This window comes from Monodelphis domestica, chromosome 4, assembly GCF_027887165.1.
Source record: "Monodelphis domestica isolate mMonDom1 chromosome 4, mMonDom1.pri, whole genome shotgun sequence".
NCBI lineage: Eukaryota > Metazoa > Chordata > Mammalia > Didelphimorphia > Didelphidae > Monodelphis > Monodelphis domestica.
Window position 1 is genome coordinate 206889993 of NC_077230.1, and position 10048 is coordinate 206900040.

Genomic DNA, 10048 nt, shown 5'->3' on the forward strand with positions numbered 1-10048 from the left:
TAGGATTCTGGTTTTTAATCCACTCTGCTATCTGCTTCCATTTTATGGATGAGTTTATTCCATTTAAATCCAGTTATTATTACCATCTGTGTTTTCCCCTCAATCTTGATTTCCTCTTTTAATCCTGCTCTTTCACCTTTTACTCTTTTCTTCCACACCAGTGTTTTGCTTTTATTCATTCCTCCCCTTCCCTTCCCCTTATATTACTTTCTTCCCCCCCACCACCATTCATATTTCCCTCCTACTTTTCTATAGGGTCTTTAATCCCCCCCAATGACTTCTCCCTCCCTTATATTATTCCCCTCCCCACTGCCCCCTTTCTAATTCCCCTACTATTTCTCTTCATGGTAAGACAAGACTCAATACCCCCAATGAATCTGACTCTTTTTTTCCTCCCTTAATCAATTTCAAAGAGTGAAGTTTAAATATTACCTATCACTACTTTCATCCTCTCCTTTATTGTAATACTATTTCCCTTCTCCCCCACAACTCTTTATGTGATATAATATACCCCATTTTACTTCTCTCTTCCCATTTCTCTTAGTAGAATCCTCTTTTTCAGTCCTTTTTTTTCTCATATCCTAAACAACTTACTACTGCGTCCTCTGTGTATGGATATTTTTTCTAACTACTATTGTAATGATAAAAAATTTTAAGTTATAGATATTATCTTTCCACATAGGAATCTAAACAATTTGACCTCATTAATTTTTCCCTTATTAATCTTTTTTATGCATCTCTTTAATTTTGTATATAGACATTACATTTTCTATTTAAGTCCGGTCTTTTCTTCAGGAATGCTTGGAAATCTTCCATTTTATTCAATGACCATACTTTCCCCTGAAAAAAATATAGTCATTTTTAATGGATAGGGGATTCTTGGTAATAAATCCAGTTCCCTTGCCTTCCAAAAGATCATATTCCAAACCCTTCTGATCCTTTAGTGTAGAAGCCATCAGATCTTGTGTAATCCCAACAGGGCCTCCATGACATTTGAATTTTTTTCTTTCTGAATGTTTGCAGTATTTTCTCCTTGGCCTAGGATCTCTTGAACTTGTCTATAACATTCCTGTGATTTGTCATTTGGGAATTTATTATAGGCAGTGATCTGTGGATTCTTTCAATTCCTATTTTACTCTCTTATTCAAGAATATCAGGACAGATTTCTTGTATAATTTCCTATAATATGACTGTAGGATTTTTGTTGATATGACATTCAGATAGTCCAATAATTCTTAAATTGTCTCTCCTGGATCTATTTTCCACATCAGTTGTTTTTTCAATTAAATATTTCACATTTTCTTCTATTTTGTCATTATTTTGATTTTGTTTTATTGTGAAGTCATTATCTTCTATTTGCTCAATTCTAATTTTTAAAGACTGAATTTCTTCTATGAAGGTTTTATCCTCCTTTTCCATTTGGTTCATTTTACTTTTCATGGCACTCTTTTTTTCACTGAATTTTTTTGTCTCTCTTTTTTTTTTTGAGTAGGTGAATTCTGTTATTTAAGAAATTCTTTTCTTTTTTTGGATTTTTGTGCCTTTTTCCAGTCATCCAATTTTGCTTCTGAAGTTGCTATTTTCTTTTTGCAATACTTTCATTTCTTTTTCCCAGTTTTCTTCTACATTTATTTAATTTTTTTAAATTCCTTTTTGAGTTCTTCCAAAGCTTGAGATCAATTCACATTTCTTTTTGGAAGTTTTGCATATAGTTTCTTGGATCTCATTACCCCCCCCCCCCCCCCCAGTTCTGTGCTTTATTCTTTGTCCCTGTTGAAATTTTTGGGCATCAAGTGTTCCTTTTGCTGTTTGCTCATTTTCCCAGCTTTTTTATTTTGTCTGTGGACTGGGAATTCTGAAAGCTGCTTGCTGATTCTGTTTCCTCTACTTATAGCCTGCACAGTTGGGCACTATGAGCTATTTTCCCCTGGGGCTAGGTTTTCAGCACATCAGAACAGACTTGAAAGGGCCCAGCACTATGGACTTCCAGGCCTCACTATGGGTTGGTGCTAGAGCTAGAACTTTAAGGGGTGGGTCTAAGGTGTTCTTTTGTTGATGTAGCTTCTGCTCCAGGATCCTGAAGTTAGATTATTCCTAGTTGTGGAACCTGGAACAGTAGGTGGGGTAAGACAACACTCTTCTGAGTATAGTTTTGTTTCCAGTTCTCCCTTATCCCATGAAAATCAACTCAGTCTCTCTCTCTCTCTCTCTCTATATATATATATATATATATAGATAGATCTATATCTATATCTATATCTATATCTATATATATATATATATATATATATATAGATATATTTCAAGTTGTATTCATTGGAAAAGGCTCATCACTCTGTCTTGCTATTGGTTTTTGACCCTTGTCATTTTAAGACTCTTTTTAAAAATTGGTTTGGAAGTATTATTGGAGAAGTTTTAGCTTTTGTTGATTCTAATGCTTTGTCATCTTGACTCCACCCCCTGCTATAAATACAGGAGCCCAAGGTAACCTTAAATTGGAAAGATACTTTCTTTCATGCATTGACTGCATACATTTTATGCACAATTTATTCATTCAAATAAGGAATATTAATTATATGACTATCTAGATGATCCTAAATATATCACAAGTATGATAACCTTAAGACTATCAGAAAAAAAGTCTAAATTTAAACTTTACAAAGGAATTAAATTATTAGTTCTGCTTTAAAAATGTTATTTTACATAATTAAGATTCATCATTAATTTTAATTTTTTGTTTGCTGTATTAAAATGTTATATATTATATTTAAAATGTCCAAATACTTATCTCTTTTGGTTTTTTTAACCCCTATCTTCTGTTTTAGAATTAATACTAAGTATGGATTATAAAGTATAAAAGTGGTAAAAGCTAGGCATTCAGAGTTAAGTGAGTTACCCAGGATCATACAGGAAGTGTCTGAGGTCAAATTTGAATCCAAGACCTCTGACTACCAGTCTGCCTCTCTATCCACTATGCTACTTAGCTGCCCCAATCCTTTTATTTTTAATGGTGAATGAATAGAAGTAATGCTTGTTGACAATATTTAATTGCAAGAAATCAATAAAATAACTTTTATAAAAAATAAGATACATATATAAATATATACTATATATACAGTTATATGTTTATGCACATGTTTAAAAAATAGCATTACACCTTTATGAAGTGAATTAAAATTTACAAAGTATTTTTTATACTCTAATACTGAGGTAGTTAATATAGATATATATAACCATCCCTATTTTACAATACAGGAAAATGAAGCTCAGTTAAATTTATAGATAAGATAGAAACCTGTTCTCCTCAATATTATCAATCCTAATTTCTATTTACAAACCTTCATTCACAATCTTTACCCAAAACTGCTTTTCCATTGCCTATTTTCCTTATGTAAGACAGGATTCCTTTCCTATTCTCCTTAATTTACATTTTAAGAATGTAAATCATACCTATTTATGATGAACAATCAAAGGTTTCCTCTGCTGTTGTCCCCCCCCCCCAAAGTTCCCAATCACATGATTGGAAAATGTTACTTTTTCATTTCTTGTTGTCTCAGGTCAATGTACCAGGTTATTTAATCAGTCACATGTCATAGCAATCTTACTTCAAAATTGCAGAGTAAAGAATTTATTTAGCAGAAATGCTGACTCTGAAGAGAATCCTGTGGTTTGACTAAAAACTTACCAGAATTTGACTATCTTCAGAACAAAATCCAAATTGTATTAACCCTGATACTCTCAAATTATATTTGAATTAGGAAACACCTTATTTTTTCAAAATGAAAGTATTTTTCACTTCTTTAAAGGAATTAATATCTATCCACATCTAGAGATAGAGCTGTTGGAGTAGAAATTCAGATGAAAACATACGATTTATCACTTGAGTATATGATTTGGGATTTTGGTTTTATAAGATTATTCACTTACAAAAATGAATTATATGGAAATATGTTTTGTGTGATAATGCATGTACAAGCCAGACTGAACTGCTTGCCAACTCCAGGAGGAGGGAAGAAAGAGGAAGACAACATGAATAATATAACTTTGGAAAACTTATGTGGACATTTTTTATCAAAACAAAATAAAGATGAAATTTTTTTTTAGAAAACCTGTTAATGAAAAAAAAATCAAGAAAAAATAAAATTTAAAACACCTGTTAATATCAATGACCAGGGTCTCAGGTTTTGAACTGGGAAGAAACCAACAACCCTATGATTTCTCCATAACAATAAAGTCAAATCTTTACACACACACACCCAAAAAATAAAAAATAAAGAAACTCATTCATTTGTAGTGTTTTCCCATTTATTTCTTTGTTGTTGTTATAGTATAGTTTCATTAATTTCAGTTACTCATTCAGAATTTATGGTAATTTGATTAAAATCTAGATCACAATTGGCTTTTGTAATGTCAGTGAAGAAAGGGTTTGCCAAGCTGTGCTAATAAAAGTTCAAGAAACTTATTTTCTTTTATGTGACTGAACTATTTTGAAGCACTTTACATAAAATCTTCATATGCAAGCAATATATTTATAGGTAAGCAGAGATTAACTCTATTCAAGTTAGTACCTTGAAATGCTCATTATAAACTATTGATGTATGTTGATTAATGCAGGGTCTCTGTTCAGCATACTTTGTTAGTCTTATGCCTATCACAACTTCTTTGGAAGTAATAAAATTTCATTTTCTTTAAAATATTTCATGAATTCAGATATCTTTACCAATTCAAATTGACCTTTCTCATTTGTATTAAGACAAGCTTTGTTATATTTTGAAGTCTTTTACCTGAAAAATGTAAAAAATTATACCCAAGTTAATACATTAGTTGGAAAATACCAGAAAGGGCATTCTGCCTGTTTGTGTCTGTGTCTGTGTTGGTGCCTGCATTGGTTTTCCTTGTCTCTGATCTGTGTTTGACTTAGAACTCTAAAAAACAAACAAATAAATAAACCAGAACTATCTCTGCCAATACCATGCAGATAGATTAAATTAAGTAGACTCTCTAATTTGTATGTTGGTAAATGTCTCTAAAGTACCTAAAAACAGTTTGGCCCTTTAAGCCCCTTAAAGATCTCTTTATAGTATTAATTTGGGTTCTCTTGGCAAAAGCAACTTTAACCTCACCAATTAATATAAAATATGATTTTATGGAGGGTAAGTTAATAATTCTTTCCTACATAGGAAGCCAGATTTAAAAGTAGCCAATTTTCTCTGCTACTATGCAACATTATCACATAATCAAAGCTCTAATTAGTTTGAGATGTCATTCATGGATCATATCAAGTTAGAGAGAGGTATCCACATCATCACAAGAATATACCATTGGCCTTGTGCTATTAAACAATGTTATTGATGATTTGGAGGAAAGCATAAGTGATATACTTATTCAAATTGTAGATGAGGTTATAGGGAAATTAGCAGGAGCAGGAGCTGCTGAAAAGGCAGAAACAGGAAAGTTCCAGAATTCTGGAGAAGTGATAGGACTGTTGCTTCTTCTGACAGACAGTAAAGCAGGAGGTTGAGTTTTGTCTAGTTTCCTAGGGTGGACCTAGTGAACTAGCTATTCTCTCTCCTGTGGATTCCTTGTGATCTATCTTACCAACCAACTGTTCCTGTGTATCCTGTTGATGCTGAGAGATATTCCTACAGAGCTGCTGGAGACACCTAAAGCCATCTGTCAGTAAGACCTTCCCTTTGAACCCTGTTCCTGCTTACCTTCCTACCTCACTACCTCTATCACCATCCAAGGGGGGATTTGGGTTTGTAAAGTGTACTGTATTATAGGAGCTGGAACTTTTAGGTAGAGAGATAACAGACAGTGTAGAAACCATCTCTCTGAAGTTACCAACTAGAGTTGGTGGGAGGCTTATTTCTATATCTTTAGATAAATCATACCAATTCCCTTCCCTTCCTTCCCTTATCTTAAACAAACCCCATTTAATAATATTTGGTATCCTATAAGCTTTATCCTGTTGGTCTTCCCATACTCTGTGTCCTTCTGATATTGGTCCCAATTGTTCCTTGACCCACTAAAACCCATTGCCATCAGGTATCTTAAATAAATAATTATTACAGTTTACTATTTCAATGATAACATGAAGTTGAAATGACAAGTTCTAAAAAAGATCAACAAGTTAAAATGAAAGGCTAGTCTAATAAGATAAAATTTAATAAGCATCAGTGTAAAGAATTGTATTTGGCTTCTAAAAATCAACTACATGAGCACACAATAAAGGAAGCACTGATAATCAAAAATACTTGTGGAAATAGATCTGAGGGTTTGGAGGAGTATTAGTGGAGAAATTTGAAGAAGGAACCAAAGTTCGAGTCACTTGGGGAATAGATATAAGGTAACACTTCCTTCCTTCCTCCCTTTCCCTCAAGTTGGGCTGCTAACAAATGGAGTCAGTTCTGACTGAGCTAAAAGGGTAATTAAGATTTCCCCTCAGCCTCCTTCTTGAAATGATGTTCTTTGAAGTTCCCCTCCTAACACATTGAGTCTGATTGAAGTTTCCATTAAAAATCAAGATGTCTATTCACTTAGGTATAAAGTGTTGAAAGGGTAATGAGGACAGAGGGAAAAGGAAATCCCTAGCTATTTCCTATACAGATCTGGGGCAGGGGGTGGGGGGTAAGAGAGTGGGGGTGGGGGTGGGGAGTGGGGGGGATCGATCCTGGGACTGTCTTCAGGATAAGCTCTGAGATTCCCCTAAGGGACAAAAGTCTTTATTCTAAAAATGTCACCAGTTGAAAGATAAAATCTTATATGACTCAGGCAAAAAGATTAAGAAAATTATTATCTTCACAGCAAACAGTTGGTTCCTTCTCCCCTCAGCTCCAGGAGCAAAGGACCCTTCCAGTTTTCTAACTGCCCCCTCCTGAGCTTGGCTGCAAAGTTCCATACCATCCCCCAAAGTCAGCTGGGGTTCCATTTCCTCTTCTCCTGAGATAGGTTGTCAAAATTCAATTGTTTCCTTTGCTTCTGGCCTTTCTCTCTTATACAGAGGAAACTATATGTTCAATACAACCTGACAAGGTAATGTGGTCCTAGGATGCATTAAGAGATATACAGTCCAGAACTACAAAGGTCATGGTACAAATATATCTCATGTAAATTAGAATGCAAACAGAGGAGAGAGATGCAAATAGTAAGATAACAAACCATGTCACATGAAAATCAGTTCATGCTGGCACATAAATAGCACTTCTAGGTTTATAAAGCAGTTTATGTATATTTTATCTTTATTTTTTCCTCACAGGAACCCTATTAAATAAATGCTACAGATATTATCTCAATTTTAGAGATAAGGAAACTGAGGTTAAAAGGTTTCTGATGATCATATAGTTAGCAAATAGTTGAGATTTAACTCTAAAGTCTTTCCAATTCTAACTCTGGTGTTTTAACCACTGTACCACAATGATTCTAGATAAAGGAAGTAGGGATGTTTAGTCTGTTGGGGGGGGGGGGACATGAGGACAATATGTTAGTCTCATGTAGAAAAAGAATTCAACTTGTTCTGCTTGGGTCCAGAAGGTAGAATAAGAAATGATGACCTGAAGTTACAGATATGGAATAGGCATAAAGAAAGACTTTTAACACTTAGGACAGTTTGGAAGTGGAATAGGCTGTCTTGTAAGAAAGTGGATTCGTCTTCACTAGAGGTGTTCAAGGAAAGGCTAAATGGTCTCTTGTTAGAAATGTATAATACACAAAAATAAGTTAAAGTATGGAATAGAATAAAAATATTTTAAAATATTACCTGTCCTATACATATACCAAATGGAAGTAATAATTAATAATTAATATTTTTAATGTATAGAATATCAATGAACTGTTTGTAAGATAAGTCTCAGGAATAGTGTTATAAAGAAAAACTACTTGAATCCTAAAATTTTGCCTTAGCCTGGATCATAACTTGATGAATCCCCTTTACAATTATCCCCAATGAATGGTCATCCAACTCTGGCTTGAAGACATCAGGTGATGAGAAAGTCATTATCTATCAATATATTCTACTCTATTCCTAGAATCTCTAATTCATAAAGCTGCTGAAATTTGTCTCTGAATCTTGCCTATGCAAAAATATAATCCAAACCTCTCTCTCAGGATAACTTCCCAAACACTTAAAGATGGCTATTGTGTTTCTCCTATGTCTTAGTTTCTCCAAGATAAACATCCTCATTGCCATCAGGTCTCTTAAATTACAGTTTTGAGTCTCTTCACTAACCCAGCCACCCTTGTCTGGTTGAGTTTCAACATCTTTCCTAAAATGTGGCCAGAATTGAATATAGTACTACAGTTGTTGTTTATCTAGCACAAAGATAGGGCAATCAACTCCCTTACTCTGGATATTATGCTTCTATTAATACTCAGCATAACACTGAATTAGCTTTTTCATTTTAAAATCAGCCACTGCTGAGTCATACTGAGCTTACAGTCAGCTAAAACCCCTAGATCTTCTCATGAACTTCTCTCTAGCCATGCCTCCTCCATTCTATATGAATAAACTCATTAAAAACATGTTCATGTAGGTTTTTAGATTTGTCCCTAGTTAATTCCATCTTGCCAGATCTAGCCCAGTCCTCATAGGGTCATAGAATTTAGAATTGGAAGGGACCTTAGAGATCATTTAGCTCAATCTCCTCATTTAACAGTGATTCTGTTAGGCAGACATTTGATAAACAAGACTTAAGGTCAAATCATCAATAAATAAATTCAATAGAAGAGAGTGAAGCATAAATCCCTGGGCTTCTCCAGTAGGGGAGAGAACTTTTTTTTTTTTAAGTTTCTCATCTGTTTCAGTGGTTAATAGGAAATGATAGCTAAGCACCCTGAAACACCATAATTTCCAGAGAATATCAATTAAAGATGATTCAGAGAACAGTGTCAGCAAGCATGGTAGGAATGGCACCAGAAATAAATACCTTCAGAATATTATCCAAAATTATTTACATGTGATAAGTGTCAAAAAGGATACTACCAAGAGCATTTTTAACTTGAAAAAAAGATGAGGATCTTGTGTGTGTACATATATATATGTATATATACAATCATATCATATTTCATATCTCAAGTGGAGGATAATAAATGGAATAGTTAAAGATAACTAGCATTTAAATACCATTTTCAATGCTTTATAAATTTTATTTAATTTTATCCTCAAAGAAATTCTGAAAGGTAGGTGCTATTATTACCTCCATTTTACCCATGAGGAACTGATGCAAGTAGAGAAGTTAAGTGACTTGCCAGGATCACATAGGTAGTGAGTTCCTGAGGCTGGATTTGAACTCAAGTCTTTCTGACTCCACCACTTAACTGGATGGATAGCCCAAATGTAGCACTACTATACATGAAACATTTAGGAAACCTTGCCTCTGACAAGTTGGATAAAACCTCTTTGGATATATGGGTTATAATTGAGGTTAGAGCAAAGACAATAATCATACAGTATGAGAAAGTGTAGATGGGTTGTTGACTTTTCTAGGTACATGAAATGTCCACAGTGATAAGAACATGGATCTATCAAAGTGGATTCATGTGATTCAGGAACTTCAAATTCAAAGAAATTCATTTAAAAACCCTTCTCTCCACTCTCATATATAAATCAATGATTGAAATGTGATTTTTTTCTTAACAGTGAGTCTACAGACCAAGCAGTCATCCATATAAACCACCAGTTCAATTCAACAAGCATTTCTCAAATGTCTTCTGTGGGTAAGACTCTTCTGCTAGGCACCGCCAAAGACTGCCTACTCTACAGGACCTTACATTCCACTGGTGGTAGATAACAGGCATCAATGATCATCATAACTTGGAATCCATTCTCTTGTCATTGCTTGTGTAGAGATAGTATTTGAGGCTACAGGGAAAAAAGAACCCAAACAAAATATACCCAAATATAACAGGTAGAAAATAACAACAGAATGTTAACAGAACAATGCCAAGAGAAGCTGTCCTAAGAGGTGTTGCTTCCCTGTTTCCCTGATTTTTTTTTTTTGCATCTGTTTGCAACAGGAAATCAAGAGACCATCTCTGGGGATCTGAAACT